A 26637-nucleotide genomic window follows, 5' to 3' on the forward strand; every position below is an offset into this window, starting at 1 on the left:
ATGAGGTACCAGAGAGCATTGTTTGGGAGGGTGCTGTGCGAGCATGGAGGAGGGTATCTAATTCAGGCAGAAGAAGAAAAGTCAGAAGCTTTCCAGAGGTCACCTCGGGAAGTTTTAAATGACCTGCAGCTGATGACACTGGGAAGGAGAGAAAAAAGCATGCCTGGAAAAAGAAACACCATATGTTCAGTGGCATGAAAATGACATGGAACATTCAGAGAAATCCAGCTGGTTAACATGTCTGGAGTACATAAAACATGTAGAAAAGAGTCCAAAGATCAGTTAGGAAATTGGCTAAGTGGAGGCCAGGTCTCTAAAAGTTATTTCCCTTACTAAGGAACTTGGATTTTTAATCCTGAAGACTCGGAGAAGCCCATAAAGAATTTCACAGAGAGGACTAACAATCAGATTCGCTATCAAAAGATCACTCTGGTGCCTGTGAAACAGGCTGGAGGCGCGACGTGGGGGCACGGCTGTCAGAGGTGCCACAGGAATCCGGCAGCACTCAGCAGTGCACGCCGCCCAGTCAGGGCAGAGGCAACGAGAAGGCTGCTCTGGGGTTGCTTTTGCCAAGCTGGAGCAGCAGAGGGAAAGAAAAGACAGGAGTTGAGACTATGGCAAGAGTAATCCATTTCCCCACATAAAATGTTATTTCCTTTCGGTACAGTGACTTAAGGCCTAGAAATCTAATGGAAGAGTTGGGAATTCTGAACTCCAATACGTGTTCTAAAGTCTTTTACATTTCTTTCTCTGCCAGTTCCCTTCTAGGTTAATTCAGCACAAGTGATTGTTTTGACTCACATTATCTGACCAAACTTTCTTTTACATACACAAACTGTTACAAAAGATCTGTGCCTATAATGAACCAGGTATAATGGTTTCAGACAATGGCTGAGATACCATAATCATCCTCCTCTCCAACGTCTCAGACGTCTGCCTGAGCTGCCCCAAATGCTCCAGTGCACCCCATGTACTGCACAGCCAGACCGTGTCTCTCCTCTGAACAGCCTTCCCTCCTTCATGTAAACAGGGTAGGAACTGTCTGAAACGCACGGGGCCCTTGGCGAGGCGCGAGGCACCCAACGTGACAACTATGACAGATTTCCTCCCCTCGGGGCCCTCACTTTGTGTTAAATGCAACAGTGTGATGTCTCTTCTTAGCATTATACTCTGAGCATTCCTTTCTTTGCTCTGGATCAAGGCCAGCCCTTTCCACTGAGGAAAAAGGAATCGGCTAAAACAGAATAAGACTAAACCAAAGTCAGCAACCAACAGCAATGGGTAAATTCCACCTTGTTTTCCTCTACTCAAAGCCAAACAGATGCTCAGTCCAATTCTGCAGAAATAGGAAAATGAATTAAAACGATGTCACCTAATAAGATGCTTGTACTACATTCTAGAACCAATGCTATTTTATGTACATCGTTTAATCCCTACAGCCTAGGGTGAGGCACGTATTACCTCCATTATTCAGATGAGAACATGACACTCATTGAGTAAATGGCTTAAGATTACACCCCTAAAAATGACAGAACTGAGATTCAAAGCAAGTCTCTGAAACTCCAATTCACACTCAAATGTCAGTATAATGAACGTAAATGGGTCAGTGTCACTAATGTCAGAGAAGAATAAAGTCTTGATATCGTAGGTACTGTCAGGACCTGGCTGAGAAGCTGAGAACACCGAGAAGCATAAATGTGTCCCATGGACACTTCGGCAATGATATATTCACAATCCAGAATACAAACCTGTATTTGCTGCACTACTTTTCCTTTTGATAATAATGTATCTTCACTTCAATTCACACTCCCTTGATCAAACCTTTATAATAAATATATTATTACCACAGAGATTGATACGTTTGCTGAATAGTTTAAATACATATAAACATTAGAAGCCAAATACATTAACTTCTGAATACATGTTATTTACCTAGTAAATACATAAACGTCACACTCTAGGTTAGAAACGAGGCATACAAAAAGTAAAAATAAATTAAGGTATGTCAGGTTCAATGACAAGACATATAACAAATATATATGACGAATGGCAAAACTAAGGGAGTCGTCCTGCCTACCTGCACAGCAAGAAAAGCTTTGAGGAGGAAGTGATATTTACATTGATTCTTGAAAGATGAGCAAGTGTCCTCTAGGAAGATATGTTTAGGCAAGAACATAAGCCACTAATAGTTATTACAGTAACAAAATAATGACAATAACTATGGAAGAGGTTCAGAACAGGCCTCCCCGAGATGTGCTATTTTAGTATGTGGATTATTTTGAGCTGAAGGCAACCGAGACTCTGTGGACTCACAAACAACTTTTACCTCTCCCTTACAAAATTTAAATTTGGGGACTTGCCCATAACAGTTCTACCAGAAATAACTTTTTATGACCTATGTATAGGGCAGGGCAAACTTCCAGTACTGAACATCTGCTCTTATTATCCCGAGAATGATCTTCCTCCCTTCGAAGCCCCAAGGTTCCTTACGTCATCCTTAGCTCAGAATGTCCCATATACCTCATCTTCCTTATCTGTCTCCAAACCTCTCCTGCATGTGGGGTTCCCATATGTACGTATATAACTAAATTGGATTATTTTCTCTTGTTAATCTGTCTCAGGTAAATTTAATTATTAGACCAACCGAAAGAACTATGCAAAGCAGAGGACAGTTTCTTCCTCCCCCAGGCTACCAATTATAGTGTCTATTACACACACACACACACACACACACACACACACACACACACACAGAGGGAGCCAAAAAAAAATGTATACATTTTAAGAAAGGAAAAAACTATCAAAATTACACTGATGGTAACCACTTTGAGCACCTCTTGTAATTGCAGAAGTCAAATGTGACTTTATTCATCTTTTGTCAGCAGTATATATTGAGTATTACAATTTTAATACAGGTTTTTTCCTTTCTTAATATGTGTGTGCTTTTTTTGGGACCCTCTGTATATAAATGATATATCATCCATTTCACTTTGCCTGCAAAGTAGGCATTATTATTCCCATTTAATATAAACATTAGAAGCCAAATAGATTAACTTCTGAATATATGTTATTCACCTAGTAAATTAAGAGAAAAGACTGAAATTAGTGAGGACCAGATTATGGAGGGATCTACAGCTTACCCTAAAGTGACTATAAAAAAAGAAAAATTGGGTAAGGGGGATCAAATATATGGTGATGGAAGGAGAACTGACTCTGGGTGGTGAACACACAATGTGATATATAGCTGATGTAATACAGAATTGTACACCTGAAATTATGTAATTTCATTAACAATTGTCACCCCAATAAATAAATTAAAAAACAACTGGGAAAACAAACAAACAAGCAAATAAAAAAACCCTAGACTAAATAAATAAATGAATAAATAAATAAATAAATAAATAAATAAATAAAATAAAATAAATTACTCCCTGAAAGCCCCTACTTGCAGTTTCCCCTGTCTACAAGTACACCCATGGTTGGATAACTCCTTTCATTCCAACTCAAATGTTTCTCCTCAGAGACCACCATTCTTCTTCCCTTTTGCTGTCCACTTGCTTTATTTTTCTCTACAACACTTTCCCACAGCATACTATATAATGTATCTCTTTAATTACTTACTGTCCAATTCCCCCATTACAATGCAATCATGAGATCTCATGATTTTTGTTTTGATCATTCTCTTCCCCGAGTGCCTAAAACAGTGTCTGACACATAGTAAGTGCTCAAAAAGTATTTGTTGGCTGAATTACTTACCTAATTGGTTTTCAATACAAATGTTTGGAAGAGAAACACTCTTCAAGAACTTACCTGGCTGATTAGAAAACTAAGATGTACAAACTGACAATAGAACTCCTCACCTCTTTATGGCACTCAAGTTAAATCTAAGAGGTTAGCAGAAATCTAATAACACTATTTCTCTGATTAAAACTATTCAGTGGTCTCCTAGGCCTTAAAGTATAAAATCTATTTACTCATTGTTAAATATGACTTTAAATACTTAGTGAACAATATATACAACATATTATGCAAAAATAATTGAGGGGAACTTTAAAATATTTAAGACAGTCATCCTCAAATCTCTTATGCTCCAGCAGTAAAGATAAGACTTCGTGAAGGGAAGGACTACGCCTGTTTTATTGATTACTGTTATTATTATTTTATACATATATATATATATATATTATTACTGTACATTACTACACCTAACAAGTAATTATGCCTGACTTTTTTTTTCACATGCAAGTAATTGCATTTTTGGTGGCATTAGGAAACAGAAATTGGATTTTAATGAGTGGGGTTTTAAAAGAGAAAACAGACAAATAGAAAATATGAGGGGCTCTGGGATCCACAAAAAGTATTCTGGCCGCTGACTGTTTCTCCACTGGGAGAGTTCCCTCCAGCTCAGCTCTCCTCCCACTGCTGGCACGGGCAGGCACTCATGGGGGGGTGGACGGAGGGGGTGGCAGGCCAAAGACATTAATTTAAGTAAGTACAATGCACAGGCCAGTTGACACAAGGAAGAAGTGTCCTCTGCTATGCCAACAGTACTCCCCAAATGGAGGAATAAAAACATTAGCAAGTGGTGGGTGGAGAGCAGCAGGATGTGAATGTGGAGAGGGAAAGACAATGAACCTCAGAAAGGAGTCTAAAAGAAGCCACTCATGATTTTTATGTAGTACTGTAACATGATGACAAATGTAACAGAGAGGAATTAAAACATAGTTTGTGTGGTGCTTTCAAGTTCAAAAACTACTTTCCTATGTAGTCAGTTTTATTTGAATCTAGAGAAGAAACTATAGCCTTATATTACATGCTTGTTCCCAACGAATGCCTATTCCAGCGGTCCAGGCAGAAAGTAACAGAGTGTAAGCTACCATCATGGCAGTGAGGATAGAAAGAAAACGTCACACCAAAGTGACAACTGAATATAGTGAAAGAAAGGTGACAAGTACGACTGACACTGCAGGCCTCAAAGTGTAGGTAAAACAAAGGTACATTTCCGTCTATGTGGCTGAGCCAGACCAAACAAGAGAGTCAGAAAATGTGTCAAATGTGATTCCATTAAGCCTTCTTCACTAGAGGAATACATATTTATGCCATATTCTATATTTTGTCATCATAGTCAATTAATAAATGTAGGGAATACAGTTCAGAAATCTAAGAAAATAAGAGCTTAAAAAATAAATAAAGCTGAAAAAGAAAATCCAGTCTTTATAGCTAATTTCCCTCCTATAATACCTTTAAGATCAGCAAATTTCATGCAGAAAAAAACTAAGGGGAGCCAGCTGACTGTTAATCACAAACCAATGACTGTAGCCCATTAGCAATGAGGTCTAGCATATACGGCCAAGAATGGCTTACCCCTCTTGGCAACCACTTAGGAGTCTCATGATTGGGATTTTCTTAATTACTACCACTGAGAGAAATTTTTAAAATAAATATTGTTTGTAGTACTTCCATTAATAGTTCAAGCACTTGTCAAATCAAATCCTCTAACCTGAATATTGTGAGAGTAAATTTTCTCTAAAATTTTCAGAGATAATTCTTTGGTATCATTTTTCAATAAACCAACAATCGATTCAAACTAAAAAAGAAAGTGAATGATGTCTTCTTTCTCTTCTGATATCCTCTTTAGGGCAGAGTCTGTCTCATTCCCTTTTATTTCCAGTGCCTAGCATGCCACCAACAACCAGTAAATAGTCGGATTCATGAATGTTTCTCAAAAAATCTAATAAATAATAAAGTCTGGTGCATACTTTTTTATTAAGAAGTGAGTCTGAACACATATCTACTATATTATCTGGTATATAGTAGATATTCAAAATACGCTAACATTTATTGAGAGCATATTACATGTCAGAACAACAAATGAGAAAGGGCAAGTTGCAACCAGTATACACAATGCTGTATCTGGATGCTATCAAAATGCAGATAGAGGACTCCAGAATCTCTAATATTTACTCAAACTTATGAAAAATTCAACAGCTAAAGGAAATAGACCTTACCAAAAGAGGGCTGAGAAACCACTGCAGACATACTACTTATTTACGGCGAGGTGTTGTACTGAACAGAACATAAGGGGCCCTTACTCTGAAACCCATTCTGACTCATGACTGTCTCTTGGAGCCCTGAATCTCTTTAATCACTCTGTATAAAAAGTATCTATTAATTAGTCTGGACTCTTATGAAAAGACAGAAGTTTCCCCTGATCGTTAGCTAAAAATTTCCCCTAAAAATTGCTAAGCTCAACTAGACCTTCCAAATGTTTTAAATAGGCTATCTGATACAAACCTAATTGTCTAGGTCCCTTCCACTTTCCAGGCGCACTTTTCAATTTACCATCTTCTGATTATTTCGCTCCCATCATTCCAAAACATCAAGTCCTTGCCACCTGAAAAAGTTCCTGCTGATCTTCTCAAAGAGCCTCTTCTCAAGTAGGAGACAGAAGCTAATGCCTCTGCCTCAAAATTAATATGCAATTCATTTACCAACACACTCCGCTATCCGAAAATTATCTACACTATATTCACAGTTAATCAATATGTTCCTTCGATGTATTTAAATAGATGAGAAGGAGTATTTATCTGGCTGTACTTATCTCTATATTCACTGACAGCCGCCTAATTTTTTCCACTATGTTTTATACTATAAGGTCCTAGAAAGCAATAATATGTTTACAACATCGTTGCATCTGTCATATGTAGGAAAATATTGTTGACTAGGTGCAAAAAAAGTAAACAGGTGCATGAGTACACTTATTTACCGACCCCTGGTTTCCCAGCATGCTATAAAAACTTAATGAAAAATATTTTAAACAAAAGAATTTGGGTGTGCACACACACATAGAATCACAGAATCAACTCTACAAAGATCTTTTTGATATTTACAAAAGCTACGTGACCAAAATAATTGGGAATCAAGATTCCAAAAAGCCCAGCCTCTTTCAAGACAGCGTCTCATGCCACTAACATTTTCATTATCAACATTATGTGCACAGAATAGTGGAATAGCGTTGCTTATTTTTATTTATTTTGTGCTGTTTTGAAGGGAGGAATATAATTTAAAGTTACAACTAGAATACTGTGAATACACTAATGACACTAAATTGCACAGTTAAAAACAGTTAAAATGATAAATTTTGTTATATATATTTTATCACAATAAAAAAAGCTACAACCAATACACAAGCTATAATGAACAAAGGTCACTAATACTATCCTACCTGTATCAACACTTGGGAAATACAGAGAATGTCGTTGTATCCAGGAGCATGACACTGTTCCACTTATGTCACAATGCAAGAACGTTAACAACAATCACATAAAATAAAATTAGTGCCCCAATTTTGCAGATAAGAAAGGTCGAGCAGTCTGTAGCAGGAAGAAAAAGAACTTGTAATTCATTCTGAGCCTGCCACGTATGACCTCAGGAAAGTTCTTTAACTTCTTTGCCTTAACTTCCTCATCTCTAAGGTCCTGTAGAATGCGAACAGGAACCACCTTTGTAAGAGTGCTGTAGAATTAAATAAGCTATCTAGAAAACACCGAGGACCGTATGTGACACCTATTTGGAACTCAATAAACAACACTCAAAAGATACCTATTACTGTTACCTTCAAAAATAAGGTGCCCATTGGAATTAGCTACTAAATGGCACAGTAGCAATCCAACGCTGTTTTCTTCGCTCTAAGTCTACCCTTTCTATGATTACCATTACCTTAACGGATAACAAAAAAATCACGTTTTTAATTAAACTTAACTCTAAATATCTTTTGGCTGAATCCAAAACCAAATACACACTAAAATACAAAGAGAGGAGATAAAGAAGGAAGGGGAGCCTTATGGACTAACTATTATAGGAGTATACCAGGTGCTTTACTCGGTTACCTAACTCAATTTCTCTCAACACCCCTGCCCAGCAGGCTGTGATCCTGCTGCTGCTTCACACGATGAATAAACCACGATTCTCACGGGCACAGCAATTCACGCAAGGTTAGACAGACAGCTGCTTAATCACGTTTTTGAACTTCAACCCAGGTTTGTCCAAATGCAAAGAACTTGTTTTTTCCTTATATCCCACAGTCTGTCAGAAACAACAAAAAAAGACTTCCCAGTTTAAAAAAAAAAAATGCTTAAAAAGAATATTCTCAAAGCAAATTCCAAAACAGGAATTCTAAAAGCAGGTGCATTAAAAGCAGTACTTATTACAAGTACATGATCTCCAAAGATTACTGCTTAGAAAACGAAAATGTTCATTTAGATACACGTTTTGCTATATGCTTAATGGACTTTATTTGTTCAAACAATTATTTTAGATAGTTCTTAACGTTTCGAAGTGAAAACATTCGCGGGTCCAACTGGGAAGCAGAGTCCATTGCCCCACCAACTGGGTCTCGGCAACAAAAGGGGTAATTCCCGTTCCACATACCGTCCCATGGGAACAGAAGATTCACAAAGCTACGCTTCACCCAGTGGAAGAGTGGGGAGCCAGGCGCGTATATGTGCAATGTGATGGTGGCCACTGCAGAGACATGATGTTTAGGACATTTGTAAATCATACTTCTAAGTAGGGAAGTGCCTATATAATTAAAAAGAAACAGCCAACCAATCCTTTTTCTTATGAAAATCACCTCCAAAAACACAAAGTGACTGGTTTGGTTTGGTGATTTTGTTTGGGGAAAGGAGTCTCATAATTCCCTCTATTAAAAGTTTGCAAATTCAGCTTCAAACACACAGGACTCCAAAGTAATGTAGTTACAAATTACTGAAATCCTTATTGATAATTAAAACATCAAAGCAGAAAATATTATAACGGTGTGTCAATTTTTAAGCAAATATCTTCCTAGATTTTCTTTTTTTAATAGCCTCTTTAAGATCTCCAAGAGCAGCAGAGAGAAACTGCAAAAAGCGCCTTCCTGCAAAAAGCAGAATCAGGCAAAGCATCCGTTTAAGTTTATGAGAGAACTGACACCTAACTATGAAGATCATTAACTTCATCCTCCAATACAGTCTTCTCTATCTTTGTCACATGATTTTTCACACCATAGAATTTTAACATCTATTTCTGCTTTAAAATATGTAGTAGAAGTAAAGGAAGTTCCAAGTTACGCAGAGGTTACTGGAGATTCCTCATGTGTAGCAAACACTGTTTATAACAGGTATGATAAACTAAATCACTCCTCAGAGTAAAGTCTTTTCTCTGGACGTGTTTACTTTAGCTCTTCAGTAGCAATGATTGGTTGTCACCAACTTTTAAGATTCTCTCTCTCTCTAAATATCAGATTTTACTGCAGATAACACTAAAAGTACTGAAATGATTTAATCAATACATTGAAATATATGCACACAAATTAATACTGCCTTCCCAATTCAAAGAATTCTCCTTAGGAAGGTATATATACATTTACTCCAAGAACTCTGCCACTGTCCAAAACTCAAAGCACTCATGACTTCACCAAAAGAATCACCCCAAAACATGTGAATTGTTTTCTGTATATTCTTGAAAATAGTATAATTTCTTCCATTTAGGGTGGATTTAAATTTTGGAAACTGTTCAGGCAATCAATTGGCAGGGTATCATTTTTGGTCCAAAGGTATCAGGTTCAGTAAAGAAAAACATTTTTCTCATGTGGTTCATAAACTATAAAATAAATTCCAATTCATTAACCCTCAAGCTTACTTTTATTTTTTATTTTTTTTAGAATAAGCCATTAGTATCTTAAGTTATATTAAGCAATCGTTAACTAAAAAATAACTGTATGATTAAGTTCCTGGAGAAAGAGTATTAAAAATATAAAACTGGCAGTTCATTTAGCAGTTCATTTAGTAGTTCAATACAAAGATAATATACATTTTTATTTACTGAGATATCATAATCCCTTTTATTTCATAAGTTTTCCAAAATTTCTCAATTTGAACTAAAACCAATATAAATCGTTGATTTAACTATTTTTGTTCCATGTTATATTCCCACCACCTAAAACACCACCTGGAACATATAGCAAGCACTTAAATAAGTATATACTAAATGAGTAAATCAATACAGAAATTTAAAGAGTAGTCTTTATAATGAGTGGTTTATAAGCTGATTTATATTTATATTTGCCCAGCTTAAGTATACTAGAAAATTTTCTTTTTATATGGAACAATCAATAAAATATAACCAAACCATCCAATGTGATAAACTACCCATCACTTCAGCTGACAGTAACTCCATTCTTACAACTGCTCAAGGCCAAAAATCCTAAGGTTATACTTTTATTTTAATTTTAAAAATTTTTCATTTGCAGTTGACATTCAATGTTATATTAATTTCGGGTGTACGGCATATTGGTTAGACATTTGCATAACTTACGAAGTGACTCCCCCCAATTAGTCTAGTACCCCCTGACACCATACAAAGTTATTACGATATTATTGACTATGTTCCCTGTGCTGTACTTTACATTCCTGTGACTATTTTGTAACTGCCAATTTATACTTCTTAATCCTGCCACCTAAGGTCATTCTTGAATACTCCTCTTACATATATCCCCCCATCCGACCTCAGGAAACCTGTTGGCTCTACCCTCAAAATATCATCCACTCTGCCCTATGCAGAGTCACTGTCTGTAAGGATCACTGTCCCTCACCCTTTCCTGTCTTCTCTCCCTTCCTCGCACAGGTAAGCCTATGGCCACTGAGAATCTCTCCCCTGCAAACACCCTCAACTCCCTTGCCCTTCTCTCACTTCATGAGGTTAGCAAAGCCATAACCTGGTAAAAATCTAATTCTCCACCTACTCCCGTGCGTCCAAACATGGATGATCGTCATGCCTCAAAAGCTGGAACCACAGGCCTCAACTGCACCCTTAATGCTGCCAGGCAATCATGCTGTAAACTCCCTGATGTATTCACACTCCCACTCCGGTTCACACCTTCTTGATCCGCAACCCTCAGTGCCTTCTTCCCATCCTTATTCACAGTGATGGCTTTTTTTTTTTTTTGCCCTTCACTTCACCGAAAGAAAAAAAATTAATTAAACAATCAGAAGAGAACTTCCATAAGCTCTCAAAACCCACCGCACTACCTCCCATTTTCTGTACCTCATACTATGTCTCTGGCCTACTGCCACAGGTGAATTCTCCAAGTTTCTGTACACCGCCAGTCCCTATACCAAGCCCTAGAGTGAACTAAATCGCATCCCATTTAGTCCCTCAAGAGCACTAACTCCAGAAATGCATCCTGAACATCTTGCTCTCCATGGATCACTGCCATCGGAATATAAACATCCATCCTTAAAAAAAAGGCACACATTCTCAGCCTCACTTTACTGCTACCCTATTTCCTCACTCCCTTTCGCAGATACTTGCAATCTCCTTGAAAACACCGCTAACTGAAGTATCTCCAATTTCTCTCCTATCCTTCTCTCTTAAAATAGACTCCAATTAGGCTTGCGCTCTCACCACTCCATCAAAACTGCCTAAGTCAAAATCACCAGTAGTCGCTACGTGACTAAATTCAATGGTCGACTGGCATTTCTTACGTTACTTGGCCTATCAGTAAGCATCTGCCACAACTGATCATTCTCTTCTTTGTTCAGTTTCCAGGACAACACAATATTTTTGTTATTCTCCTCACTGACTATCCCTTCTCAGTCTCCACTTCCAAAGGGATGACAGTTATGTACATTGTATTGACTGGTGGTGGGGATGGTTTCATGGATATATACACAGGTTGACACTTACCAACTTGTACACTTTAAATAGGATAATAAATACACTTAGATGTCAATTATCCTAAAATAATGTTTTAAAAGAACCAGTCAGCCTTCACATACCATTCCTAGTCTCCAAAATTGCTCAGAGATCACAAAACAGGATTATTAAAGTTGTTTTTAGATCCTAAAATGAAAATATCCTGGCCAGTGAGAACAGTTAGTTCTTTTCTCATCCTATTCTCTCAAAAACTTGGATCTACCATTTTGAATCAGTTATTTTCCTAACAAAAGAGAAAATCAAATGGGTAAAGAGTTTGACTTTATTTTGTCATCTTTTAACATTACAGTATCAGAAATACTGTTTTTCTTGTTTTTACTACAAATATAACATTCAAAAATGGCTTTTAATATAAGCACTCTTTGCAAGCCTCAACTAAGTTACGTCTTTAGTATTATATAGTTTAGACTGATTGTGCCATTTTCTTATTTACTATTGGTTATGTGTCCTATTTTCTATCTTTTCCTGTCTCAATAGTTAACTATATCAAGTATTTTAAAAAACACTATTAAGAAGTAATTAAGTAAAATAGTACTTAAAGCATATGAGAGAAGAAATAAATTCATTAAAATATTTTACAAAAATCAAGTGTGTGCGTGCATACATGCGTGTGTAAGTGTAAAACTATTGAGCTGGTGAGACTTCATGGAAATTAAATGGTCAAGGAGCCGAGCTGATTACGCCACAACCCCAAGCATTTGGCAAAACCCAGCAGTAAGAGACTCAGAGACATGGGTGGCACAGTGTCAGATTTGTGCAGGGAAGGCTCGGGTCGCTGCAGAGAGCGGACTCTAGGACCGCAGACTGGAGGTAGGGGAGACATTTTATTATCCCTAGCAACAAGGTGTAAACTAAGGCTGTGCCCAGAAGCTGAGATGGAAGGGGGCAGATTACAAAAATATTTACAAGGTAAAGTTTACTGATTCCTAGAATTCTCATTCATTCCACTACAGTATGCAGCCTCCATTAAATAGAGATGTAATCATTCAGGAAAAGACCTTATTCATTATCAAGCATAAAGATAACTATCATTTTCCTTTGTATATTCTAATTTTAGAGAAAGATACATCTAGATATATAAATGAAATTTCTGATTGATTAGATACTAAAAACTAAACTCGTGTTATTATAAACTTTTGTGTTTTTTTGCCCCATTAACAACAGGAGCACTGTTCTTGCAGAAGCCAAGAAAACTCCACCTACCACATGACAGACGAACAGTGCATCCGCTCCCTTCCAGCTCATGGGATGAGGAAAAGACAAGATGCAGGGTGGTACCAAATAGGTAGAAATCTGCCTAGGGGGACATGTTGTCAAAAAGACTGACAATTACTGCATTCTTTCTGTCTGCAGAACACAATCAGAGATTTCTAAGAAATAACTTAGAATGATCTAGAGGGAAATGAAAGAAGTCATTCATAAAACAGTGCCGATCATTTTAAGTACTAATTGTCTTTGCTTCCTGAAATGATGGGACTGTGTAGATTCTATGCTGAAAAGCCTTATGTACATTATTACCATAATTCAGGCATAAATTTCGCTTTCATCTAAAGTTAAAACAGCTTTGTAACCAAAAGACACAATTTCTATCTTAACTGTGGCTATGCTCTTAACAATTAAGAACAAAGTTCTTTCCAGATCAGTAACCTGCAGATGATCAGAACTGAGTCTGTCTTCTAAACACAAACTTTCAGCTCTCAGTATTTTTAATAGAGAGGGAAACAAGTGAGAACATCTGTAATTATTAAAAAGCTCAAATCCAGTTCCCTCCCCACTGCCGTCAGAGACTACTTCATCATTTCTCCCACAGCCTTCCCGTCTGGAATGGTCTCTTATCGCACAAATATCCCCTTTTATGACACCTGTATCTTTTTAGAATAGGAAGCTGGTCACATCACCCCTCCTGCTGAAATCCTTCAGTACCTCCCAACCCTCCAAAGGATAATGCCCACTCTCCACAGCATGAACGACAAGGCGCATTCTCATCCCTGAAGAATTACTTCACCAGTGATCCACCTCTAGAAAGCCTTCCTGACTTTCCCAACAGTTCGATTTTTCCTATTCTCCACTCTTACAGCATTTGATGCGTAACTATTATAATTCCAAGTAACTATTTACCTACCGACCGGCATTCTCCCTAAATAATCACACTGCAACCAACTTTGCAGTCAGACCTGGGCTCAAATCTCAATTCTAGTATTTATACTATCGTGTAATCTACAGCAAACTTCTTAACATCTTTGGTTCTTAGATTCCTCAGCTGTAAAATGACAAAAAATATTCACACCCTCAAGAGCTCCTATGAATAGCAATGAAAAAATATAAAGAATACAGTTCTAGAAAACCTATAGAAATGTAGTGCAGCTAATAACAGCCATAAAAACTAAACGGAAACTAACATTTATTATATAAGGGAACTAAACCTTCTCAGTGGCAAGTACAAGTCTAGCTTGGTGATGAGGATACGCGTACACAGTCCCTGACTTAACATGGCTCAACTTAACGATTTTCTGACTTTATGATGGTGCAAAAGCAATATGCACTCAGTAGCAACTATATTTCGAATTTTGATCTTTTCCCAGGCTGGCAATATGCAGTGTGATATTCTCTGGTGACATCGGGCAGAGGTGGCAAGGTGCAGCTCCCAGTCAGCCACAAGAGAGAACAGCTGATACTCTGCAGTGTACTGTGTTTTACAGCACTTTCTGCATATTGTGTTTTCACATCCCATCATATCTACAAAAAGCCTGTGTCTCCCACTTCTGGTAAGAAGGAGGCGGCAATTACTCTTGAGATGAAACTCAAGATAATTGTGCAACTGTAAGCTAATGTTAGTGTTCTGAGAACGTTTAAGGTAGGGTAGGTTAAGCTCTGATGTTTGGTAGGTTAGGTGTGTGAAATGCACTTTTTACATACAACATTTTCAATTTACAATGGGTTTACTGGGTCGTAACCCTACCGTAAGTCAAGGAACATCGGTAGTGAGTTTTACTTAAAGAAAATGTCCTATTTTTCAGAGGAAAAAAAAAAAGCCACATGCCTATACAACCGCTAACCTAACATTAAATCTGATTTTAACTTTAAGTCAACAAAATTATAATTTATTTTATGTAAATTCTTACTGAATCCCCAAAGAAATTAGTAGTTAAACAAAAAACAGCCCCAGTTCTTAGAAAGTTTTTATTCAAAATAACTACTGACAAATCTACTAGCATTTGATGTCATTACCTCTAAAAAATACAAGTAGGATTAAAATGACTTAAAATTTTTAAAAAACTTATCTAAAATATGGGACACGTATTTTCTACAAAGACTTTTAGAGTTTTCAATTGCCTCAGCAAACCTGGGCTCCTCTCTTCAGTGTATCCCTATGTATCTCATCATTTCACAGGAAACAAACCTCCTAGGAGAAGAAGGGTAAGAAGGGAAGGAAAAAGGCAATTCTTAAATGAGAGCAGACAACAGAACTGGAGATAAGGATTCCCAATTGAAATATGTGCTGTACCTTTTGGAGGGGAAAGGGCAGAGGAGGCAAGGCTAGAGGGAATCTGGGATCTTCAGTATAGTGCAGCAGTGGGAAAGAAAGGGGAAAGAAGTCTCTTCCTGGGGAGCAGACACCACAAACACTGTACAATATATTGAATCTTCAAAGCTCAAGTATTAACAAACCTTTCAATTAGTAGTATCAAATTAAAAAATTGAAGGAAACAATTTTTTCCAGACTCTATTTAGAGAAACTAAGAAATTACATAGACAAACACAATTAGTTTAAAAGTTTTCATGTTCTATATAAGGTAAGATTTCACTAAAGTTGCACTGAAGCAATAGTTTTTAAAGTATAATGTAAACCGAATTTCAAGTACAAAGTTATGCAGCAACCCCACGCAGGGCCTTACTTCTTACTGTATTAGATGAATTTTAATCCCTGAGAACAAGTCTCTCTTTGTCTAAATTCTGGGGGGAAAAAATTCAATAACTACTTTGACAGCAGTTTTAATTACTGGTAACTTAAGAAACTAAGTCTTAAAATTCCTTTTTCTTCCTAATGTCACGTGTACTTTTCTACCTAACCTCTTGTGAAGGATACACTCAGCTATGTACCTACAGAAGTCAAGTTTCTCTCAAGTACCTAGTATTTGATTTGAAAGAAGGCAAACCAGGAAAAGCCCAGTGATTTGACAAACTAGGAAAAGCCCAGAAGCCAGGGCTGTGCAGTCAGCTCTGTACATACACGATGAAATGAAGGGGCTCGAACAGATCTCAAAGGTTCCTTCCAACGCTCTAACTTTCAATATCTTTAAAACCTTTCACTTATGGTTTATAAAGCACTTCTCAGTTTAACCTCATAAAAATTATGTGAAGGAGATACTTGTTTTATAAATGACAAATTTGAGACCCAGAAAGTAAGAGATATACCCAAGATAGTAACTGGCAAGGCCAGAAATTGAATTTGGATATCTACCTCAAAGTCTTCTCAAGGCTCAGATTCATTATTCAGAAATCTGACAAAGTTAAGAAGCTTAAAACACAAATCTAAACTGTATTAAAACAATATCGTGGATAACCTATTTTTTAAAATGTAATTGTATTCAACATAAGTGTAATTATTTACAGACAAAAAGTTTGTTGGACATACTTCAAACAATGGAGACAAAACAGCTCTACTCAAACCAGTCAGTAAAAAATATTACTCAGCAACTGAATTTTTCACTTGTAACTAATAGCTTGTCACCACAGGAAGATACTATGTTTACTTTATATTCTTCAAAGAACGAAACACTAAACCACCTGGGAATTTTTCCCACAAAGAAAATTCCAAGCCCAGAGTTTTCATTAGAGAGTTCTAGCAATAATCAAGGAAAAAGGAATTCCACTCTTCACCCAAATTTTCACAGAGAACACAGAGAAGAAACTTCCCTAACTCGTTGTATGAGGGTAGCTTAACATTAGTACCACAACCAACAAAACAGTAGTAAAAATAAAAATTATAAAGCCAACTTCACTCGTGAACATAAATGTAAAAATCTGAAACTATCAGCAAATTAAATTCAACAAACTACAAAAAGTATAATAATACATCATGACAAAAGTTGAGTTTATTCCAGGAATGAAAGATTTGTTCAACATTACAAAACCAATTAGTGTAATTCAAATTAACAGATTAAAGGCAGAAAACTCATATGATCATGGGAACACATGCAGAAAAGCATTCTATAAAATTAGACTTTAATACCTGATGAAATGTATAGGAATATGAGGAAACATCCTTAATCTGATAAAGAACTTATAGCAAATCACATTCTTAATAATGAAATATAAAACGTGTTGCCTCTGAGGTAAGGAACAAGAGAAGAACTGTACTATCCCACTTCTGTTTCAATAGTACTAGAGTTCTACACTACTACAGTAAGGAAAGAAAAAGAAAAGGTATAAAGACTTGAAAGGCAGAATTTTGAAAATGCCATCTGCAGAGGATAGAAATCTAAAAACAAATTTAAATGAACAAGAATTTAGTAAGGTTGCTGGATTTAAAATACCAATATACAAAAACCAATTATATTTCTATATACCTACAAGTAGAAAGTGAAATTTTAAAGAAAATGTCATTGGAAAGCATCACATACCTTTTTAAAAAATCCACAAATTCAAAATGATCCACAAAGAAAATGATGGGGGGGGGGAACACCTTATTGCTGTCTTCTATAGATTGCTCAAGCACCAACTCATTACTGAGAATTGGTAAGTAAAGGGGGTTGGGGGGAACTGAGCATTTTCCAGCCTTTCCTGTATGAATGTATTTCATGAAAACCAAAAAGTTGATAAATGTGCTTGATGGTGTAGCAAATAAATGCAGAAATAACTAAATTGGAAAATCATCATTATTTCACCCCCAAATGAAATATTGAATCTAGGCAACAATCAATGGAAGCCATAACTATTAGGTGACAGATTAATGAAAATTTTTTAAAAGTAAGAATGGGGGTGAAAATATCTGAACCCACTGATCACACTTAGTCCAAGATGTGAGACAACCAAACAGTATATGCCTCATAGAGAGTACACAGTATCTTTGGGAGTCCTCTTGTTTAAACACCTGAATCAATTTAACCAAGCCACTACATCTTACTATCACTTTAGATGACGCAGGGGATATACAACAAGTTAAAGGAAAGAATGAGAAAGGAATCAGCCAAATCCAAGTTAGTCTAGAAGACAAACCAATTTCTCCAACAATTCAACTGCCTGAGGAAAAAAAGAAAGGACTGCTATCGAAAAGAGTACATGACTAACTGATCTTATATGAATTCTGATTCAGAACAATCATCTTTAAAAATACATCTCTGAAACAGAAAAATGTAACTATGGACTAAGTATTAGATATTAGATATCTATTATCTATATACTATGAATATGCAAATTAAAAATATATACTATTACTGATATGTATTACGTATATACTAATATTATTAGGTATTAATATTAGATATTAAGGAATTATTATTAAATTAAATATGATAATATCCTCATGGTTATAGTTTTCAAAAGTCCTCACAAGATAGAAATGAAGTATGTACAAGTGAAATGTCATGGTATCTAAGTACCTGATTTGCTTTGAAATACTCAAAAGAAACAAAAGAACAAAATGTAGTAACTGCTGAAACTGGTAACAGAAGTTCATTACACTATTGTCTCAACTTTGTTTCTTTGAAAGTGCCCACAGTAAAAACCAATTCAAATCCAATTAGAAAATGAGCAAAGAGATGAACAGGAGAAGATCTGGAGATGGCAGGTAAACAGATGAAAACATTGCTAGTCACCAGGGAAATGCAAATTAAAATCCCAATGAAATACCACCACACACCTACTAGATCAAAGTAAAAAACACCAACAGAACCAGATGCTGACAAGGATGGAGAAAAACTGTTTCTCTTCTGCTTTGCTGGTAAGAATGTAAAATGGTACTGCCACTGTAGAAATCAGTCTGGTAGGTACTTAAAAAGCTAAACACACACTTACCAGTTAAATATACACTTATCATATAGCCCGTCAATCACATTCCTGGACATTTATTCTAAAGAAATGGAAACATGTTCACACAAAGTCATGAACGTGAATGTTTATAGGAATTTTATTTGTAATAGGCCCACGCTGGAAACAAGCCAAATGTTCTTCAGTGGGTGAATGGCTAAACAAACTGTGGTACATCCGTACAATGGAATACAACTTAGCAATAAAAAGGAACAAACTATTGTTATACTCAACTATTTGAATGGATTGTAAGGACATTATACTGAGTGAAAGGGCCAATCTCAAAAAATGACATAATCTAGGATTCCACTTAGACGACACCCTTGTAATGACAAAGGTGTGGAAGCAGAGAACAGAACAGTGGTTGCCAGAATTGAGGAGAAGGGTCTTACTATACAGGGAGAGCACAAGGGAATCCGTTTGTGATGACAGCAGTTCTGTGTCTTGAACACAGTGGTTATATAAACCTATACACAGAATTATACACAAAGAGGTACCAAAATTTAAAAATTATTGCATAGAAAAACTGGTGAAACTGGAGTAAAGTTTGTGGTCTACTTAATTGTATTACACGAATATTAATTTCCTGGGTATTTATTTTTATTTTTTTTTATTGGGGAATGTTGGGGAACAGTGTTTTTCCAGGACCCATCAGCTCCAAGTCAAGTCGTCATTTTCAATCTAGTTGTGGAGGGAGCAGCTCCCTCCATGTGGGAATTGTAACTGGCGACCTTGGTGTTATAAGCACAGCGCTCTACCCAACTGAGCCAACTGGCTGCCCTCCTGGTTTTGATAATGTACTTTGTTTATATAAGACGTCACCATTGGGGAAAACTTCCAATTTTTGGATTGGAAGATTCAGTATCAGGATGGGTATACAAGACCTCTCTCTGCCAAAGTTTTGCAACTTCTTATGAGTCTAAATATAGTTAGTTCAAAACAAAAGTATTGAGGGGACGAAAAAATACGGCAATCCAGGTGAGAAGAATCAAGGCATCATTTGACATGAGTAACTGAAAGTGTCATGTATGGATCAGAGCATGGGAGACTGAATTCTAGATGGCTCCCAAGACTCCTGCTCCCTGGTTTATATACCCTGTATAATCCACTTCCCTTAAACGTGAGAACCTGTGAATATGATGAAATATCACTGTCATGATTATGTTACATTACATGGCAGAAAGAATTTTGCAAATACAATTCAGGCCCCTAATCAGTTGACTTTGAGTTCACTTCAAAAGAGAATTTACCCTGGGTGGGCATAATTTCATCCAGTGAGCCCTTCAAAGAGGTCAGAGAGACACAAAGTGTGAGAGAGACTCACTTGCTGGCCTAGAAGGTGCAAACTGCCAGGATGTGGAGAAAGCAAGCCTGGCCAAAGGGCATCAAGAGATCAAGGACCCCTGTGCACCAGCCACAAGGAACGGCATTCTGCCAACACTCCGAATGAGTTTGGAAGTGGACTCCAAGCTCCCGATAAGAAAGCAGCCTGACCAACACCTTGATTTCAGCCTTGGGAGACTAAACAGGGAACCCAAGTAAGCCATGCCAAGCCACCTGACCAACAGAAACTCTCAGATGTATGTTGTTTTTAGTGGCTAATTCTGTGGGTTTATTATGTAGCAATACAAATAACTAATACACTGAGTTTAATGATTATTCCTCAAACACGACTGCAAAGAGAATGACTTAAATAGATTCACTTTTTCAAACTAACTCAAAATTTGTCTGAACCTTAGGTCCTCGTGTCTGGCTGAAAGTGTCATAAGAACAAACTACCAGAAGAGTTCCATGGTTTGGGATTGCAATTCTAATTGGCCCTCATAAAAAGAAAAAGCAAGACGGTGACTTAAAACCAATGAAATTTGGTTAGAGCCAAACTCCTGTTATTTACATTTCTCATCCCAAGTAGGTTTTCAAAACCCAATTTAAGGTCAAACTCTTGCCTTTTCCTAACCATACTAAAAATTTCACGAAAAAGAAGAGAACATTTACAAGTTCATGCTTCTTGAGGTACAACAAAATCTCAGTCATGAATGCATGACAATATTTGTTATCCAAAAGAGTGGAAATTGACAATCTCATTTTAAAAATAGAAATGAATTTTTTTGAAAAAAGAAGGGGGATCAAAACATAAAATACCTAGGAATAACTACAACAATGGGCAAGACCTGAAGGGAAAAAATTATATAACTGTATGAGAGCCATGAAAATAAACAAATAGAGATAAGTACCAAATTTTTAGATTGGAAGACTGTTATAAAGATGTGAACTGTCTCCAAATCAATTTGAAAGAATCAAGGCAATTTCTGTCAAATTCCCAATAGGTTTTCCCCCCAGAGCTTGACAAAATGATTGTAAAATTTATATGAATATGCAAAGGGGAAACAGCCAGAGTCTTTAAAAAGAACAAAGAAAACTTGGTATACCAAATATTAAGACTGATAAGATGACAGTCACTTAAAAACACTGTGAGTATTGTCAAAACAACAAATAAATCAGTGGAAAAAATAAAGAGCTCAGAAACAGACCCGCACACAGACACTTGCTATATGACAGAACTGGCGATGCAAATTGGTGGGGAAAACTGAAACGTGCTAAATAAATGGTTCTAGAACTGGTTGAGCATCCACATATAGAAAAAAATGGAAATCAGACTTGATTCTCATAAAACATACAAAAATCAATTCCTACCAAATTAAAAGCCTAGATCTGAAATGCAAATTATACAACTTTAGGAAGATAATGTAGGGAAATACCATCTGAGTAGGGAAGGATTTCTTAATTAAGAAACAAAAACCATTTAACGATAAATGAAAAGCCTGGTTAATCTAACAATACTAACATGAAAAACTTCTGTTCATTACCATAGCATAAAGTAAATAAAAAGACATGCCACAAATTCAAAAGAAATAATTACAATTGTAACCAAAGGATAGAAACATAAAGAACTCCAAAAACATTGTAAAAGAAAAAAAGGACCAAACCCAAAGGAAAAACAGAAGACTTGAACAGACAATCTCCAAAAGAAAGAATCCAAACAATCAATAATATGAAATGGTGCTCAATTTCAATAGCAATGAGCAAATTAAATTCACAGGAAGATACCATTATATGCCTACCACAGAAATTTTTTAAGTGTATAATATCAATGCTGGTGATGCTTTGGAAAGGAGATAATACACATCCTTTGCAAATAATTAGGCATTACTAAGTAAAGTTGATGCCATCTGACCCAGCAACCTCCTTGGTTACACACCCTTGAGAAACAGAGATGTGCGATACACAGAAGCATTTATCAGAAAAGGCCAAAACTGGAAACAAAATTTTCATTAGAAAAACTGATTAAACTGTGGAGTATTCATAACTGGAATATTGCAATGAAATGAATGAACTGCAGCTACAGACAACAAAAGGAACAAAACTCACTTTTCCTGAGCAAAAGTAAGAGACAAAAAGTACATACGATTCTATTAATATATACTTCCAAACACAGTTAAACAATGTGGTTTAGGTATTCACACACAAAAGGAAGGAAATAAGCACCACAGAGATAATGGCATCTTCTGCAGTAAGAAGGGGAACACGGAAGTACGGGGCTTCTGGGGTGTTGGTCAAGTTCTAGTTCTTGACCTGATGGTGGCCAAGGGTGACATTTCAGCCTGCCCTACAAATCTCAAACTTGCTAGCCCCCACAACCTTGAGGCCATTTCCTAAAAGACCTCTCTTCTTTTACGAATGTGTGTGTGTGTGTGTGTGTGTACCTACACATATACACTTACTCTGTTTCTCCGAAGAATCCTGACTGATACTGATTTGGGTACCAAGAGTAGTTCTAGAGGAAAAGAATCTTAAGGATGAGTTTCCTGAAGTGGTTTCTGAAATTGGTGCTCTACTCTGATTCAATGTAAAGGCACTAATAACTTGATTTGCAGTAAAAGAGGTAAAGAAGGCACTGGTAGTCTCATGACATGGCAATAGAGAGATAAACAACATAACCCCGGGATACTCCTCATCAAATATGGAAAGCAAGGTGCTGGGTGAACGAGCAATTGAGACCTTAAAATATTTGTCAAACTAACAATTATAATGAGATTAGCTGGTGACTAACTGTGCTGGATAAAGTGGGGGAACAAAAGAATAAGCTCAGGGCTTAATATGCCCAGTTCAAATGCCACATAAATGACCTGAGAGAGCTCTGTCTGCCTTAAGAGAAACCCTTATCTACTGATGACTCAGAGTTGAGATTTCTGAAACCCAAAGTGTCATCCTGTGAGTGGCCGAATTGCAACACAAATTGAATTCCCAACCCCACACAATATTGTCTGTTAAAGTAAGGGTATTGATTAGAAGAAATGGGATCCTGAAAATTGGAATGGGAACATGTGGGTAGATCTCTCAATGAAGATGGGCACTCTGAACCCCTAAATTCTGCTGGGCTATTTTTGCTAGTAGAAGCTGACCTTCTACCCTCAACTGGGGTAAACTCTGCGTCTGCACGAAGAATCTGTAATGGCCTCCCCTGAGGTACCGTGTTTCCCTGAAAATAAGACCTAGCTAGGCAATCAGCTCTAATGCATCTTTTGGAGTAAAAATTAATATAAGACCCAGTACTCTATTACATTACATTATATTATATTAGACCCAGTCTTATGTTATAGTAAAATAAGACCGGTTAATGTTGCAGTCTTGAATACAAAATCTATAGAGCAGACCAGCAGGCTAGAAATGCAGGCAAGATTTCTAGGATACAGTTTTGAGGCAGAATTCCTTCTTTTCTGGGGAAATCTCAGGTTTTGCTTTTAAGGCCTTCAACTGATTGAGTGAGGCCCACCCACAATTTGAAGGATAATCTGCTTTACTTCTAGAGTCAACTGACGGTAGGTGTTAATCACATCAACAAATTACCTTCACAGCAACATCTCACTAGTGTTTGACACAAAAACTGGGCACCTTAGCCCAACCAAGCTGACACATAACACTTACCCATCTCACCAAGTGACCCAAAAAGCTATTAGTTTTGAGTATGGCCCAGCAGAAGGCTCTGCAGCGAGTAAGGTTCCCTTCCAGCCGCTCTGCCACTTGGGCATATGGTCCAGCACGTCCAACGATACTTGGAGTGTCAGAGTAGACAGAGACGTTCCTGGGAGCCTTTGGCAGGCCCACCCAGGTTCATCACAGCACAGACCCTCGGGATTCTAGAGCAAAGCCCTGCCATGCTCTGTGGACAACGACTCTCCTTTGGAGAAACAGATCTGGGCTTGCTCCTGGGCCTTAGCACAGACTGATGTTAAGTGTGAGCCACCAAGTTGCCACGTGAACTGAGCTGCGCATCATGAAGCGGGTGCGTCTGACCCACCAGGCCGTAGAGCTGGGCACGCACAACACTACTCCATCATCAAATGGAAGCGGCAGATAGAAGTTCGCGCTCACGCAGGCCCCGAAAGCACAAGTAAGTGATATGAAGTAGCAGTCCATTCCCGCCACATTATCTTCTCTCTCCTAGCCCACATTTTAACCTCTTGGAAAGTTCCCTACCATCAGCTGAATAAAGAAAACTTGGGCCTCATTTGGAGACGATGCTGCAAAACATGCAGGCCCTGCCCGGAAGTGGACAGCTGCAGCAGCGCAGCGCCTTTCCAGCACTGCCCCAAAGGGCCGTGGTGACAAACATCCTCCCAGTACAAAGACCCTCGGCAGTATTTTCATTTGGCTTGGAAGAAGAAATGGCCAGAGGTGCCACTGCAGACCAATTCACGGGATGCAGCCAAAGGTTTCTCTCAATGGTCAGGAACTTGGAAGGACATGACTGAGCAACAGCTGACCAGGTGATCGAGAGAAGAGAGATGTGCAAATGGGCCAAACACATGAAAATATCTGTGTCTCATGTGAACACTCATCAATGGATGACCTCAGCAGAGCAGGATTTTAATCATCTCGATGACCCGTTCTGTATACAGTGCATCTCGTTTCATTGTACTTCACTTTATTGTGCTTCACAGATATTGTGTTTTTTACAAATTGAAGGGTTGCGGCAACTCTGCATCGAACAAGTCTACCGGCACCGTTTTTCCAACCGTATTTGCTCACTTAGTGTCTCTGTCACATTTTGGAATTCTCACAATATTTCAAACTTTTGTTATGACATTTGTTATGGTTATCTGTGTCAGTGACCTTCGCTATTACTACTGTAACTGGTTGGGGGGGTGCAACAAACCGGCCCATAGAAAGGCGAGATGGGCTGAAAGCTAGACCTCTTTCACCAAATAGTTAGCCAAGTTGTGAATGCAAAGGAAAAGTTCTTGAAGAAAATTAAAAGTGCTACTCCAATAAACATACAAATGATAAGAAACTGAAACAACCTTACTGCTAATATGGAAAAGGTTTTGTTGGTCTGGATAGAAAATTAAACCAGCCACAACATTCCCTTAAGCCAAAGCCTGATCCAGAGCAAGCCCCTAAATCTCTTCAATCCTATGAAGGCTGAGAGAGGTGAAGGAGCTGCAGGAGAAAAGTGTGAAGCCAGCACAGGTTGGTTCATGAGGTTTAAGGAGAGAAGCCGTCTCCCTAAAACATGGAAGTGCACGGTGAACAGCAAGTACTGATGTAGAAGCTCCAGCCAGTTATCCAGAAGCTCCAGCTAAGATCCTTAATGAAGGTGGCTGCACCAAACAACGGATTTTCAGTGTGGATGAAACAGCCTTATGTTGGAAGAAGATGCCATTCAGGACTTTCATAGCTACAGAGAAGTCAGTGCCTGGCTTCAAAGCTTTTAAGGATGGGGAGTCTTATTAGGGGCTAATGAAGCTGGTGACTACCGTGTTTCCAGGAAAATATGACCTAGCTGGACCATCAGCTCTGATGTGTCTTTTGACGCAAAAATTAATGTAAGATCCGGTCTTATTTTACTATAATACTATACTTATCTTACTACGTCTTATAACATAACACTGGGTCTAATTTTTGCTCCAAAAGATGCATTAGAGCTCATGGTCCAGCTAGGTCTTATTTTCGGGGAAACATGGTAAGTTGAAGCCAATGCTCATTCACCATTGGAATTATGCTAAATCCTAGGTCCCTTAGAATTATGCTAAATCTGTGCTCTATAAATGCAACATCAAAGCCTAGATGATAACACATCTGTTTACCACGCGGTTTCCTGAATATATTAAGCCCACTGTTGAGACCGATTGCTCAGAAAAGACTCCTTTCAAATTATTACTGCTCACTGAGAACGCACCCAGTCACCCAAAAGCTCTGATGGAGAGGTACAGTGAGATTAATGTTGTTTTCATGCCTGCTAACACAACATCCAGTCTGCAGCCATCCATTCATCAAGGAGTAATTTCAACTTTCAAGTCTTACTATTTAAGAAATACATTTCATAAGGGTATCATGGACATAGTAATTCCTCTCATGGTAGGCGAAGTAAATTGAAAACCTTCTGGAAAGAATTCACCATTCTAGATGCCATTAAGACCATTGTGACTCAAGGGAAGAGGTCAAAATACCAACATTAACAGGTGTTTGGAAGAAACTGATTCTAACCCTTGTGAGGGGTCCAAGACTTTAGCGAAGGAAGAAACTAAAGATGTGGTGGAAACCGCGAGAGAACTAGAAGTGGAGCCTAACAATGCGACTGAATTTGCCATAAATAATCTCATGATAAAACCTGATCGATGAGGAGGTGCTTCTTATGGACGAGCAAAAAAGTGGTCTGAGATAAAATCAACTCCCAGTAAAGATGCTGTGAAGATTACTGAAATGACAACAAAGGATTTAGAATATTATGTAAATTTAGTTGATAAAGCAGTGGCAGGGCTTGAGAGGATTGACTCCAATTTTGATAGA

General features: G+C 37.6%; 1 protein-coding gene across 2 annotated transcripts in view; it reads right to left on the minus strand.

Moving 5' to 3' along the window:
* The window catches only part of STIM2 (stromal interaction molecule 2), a 147497-nt gene that overhangs the window by 92761 nt on the left and 28099 nt on the right, over positions 1 to 26637 (minus strand). The window lies entirely within an intron of this gene.

The sequence above is a fragment of the Rhinolophus hipposideros genome (genome assembly GCF_964194185.1).
Source record: "Rhinolophus hipposideros genome assembly, chromosome: 1".
In the NCBI taxonomy this organism is placed as follows: domain Eukaryota; kingdom Metazoa; phylum Chordata; class Mammalia; order Chiroptera; family Rhinolophidae; genus Rhinolophus; species Rhinolophus hipposideros.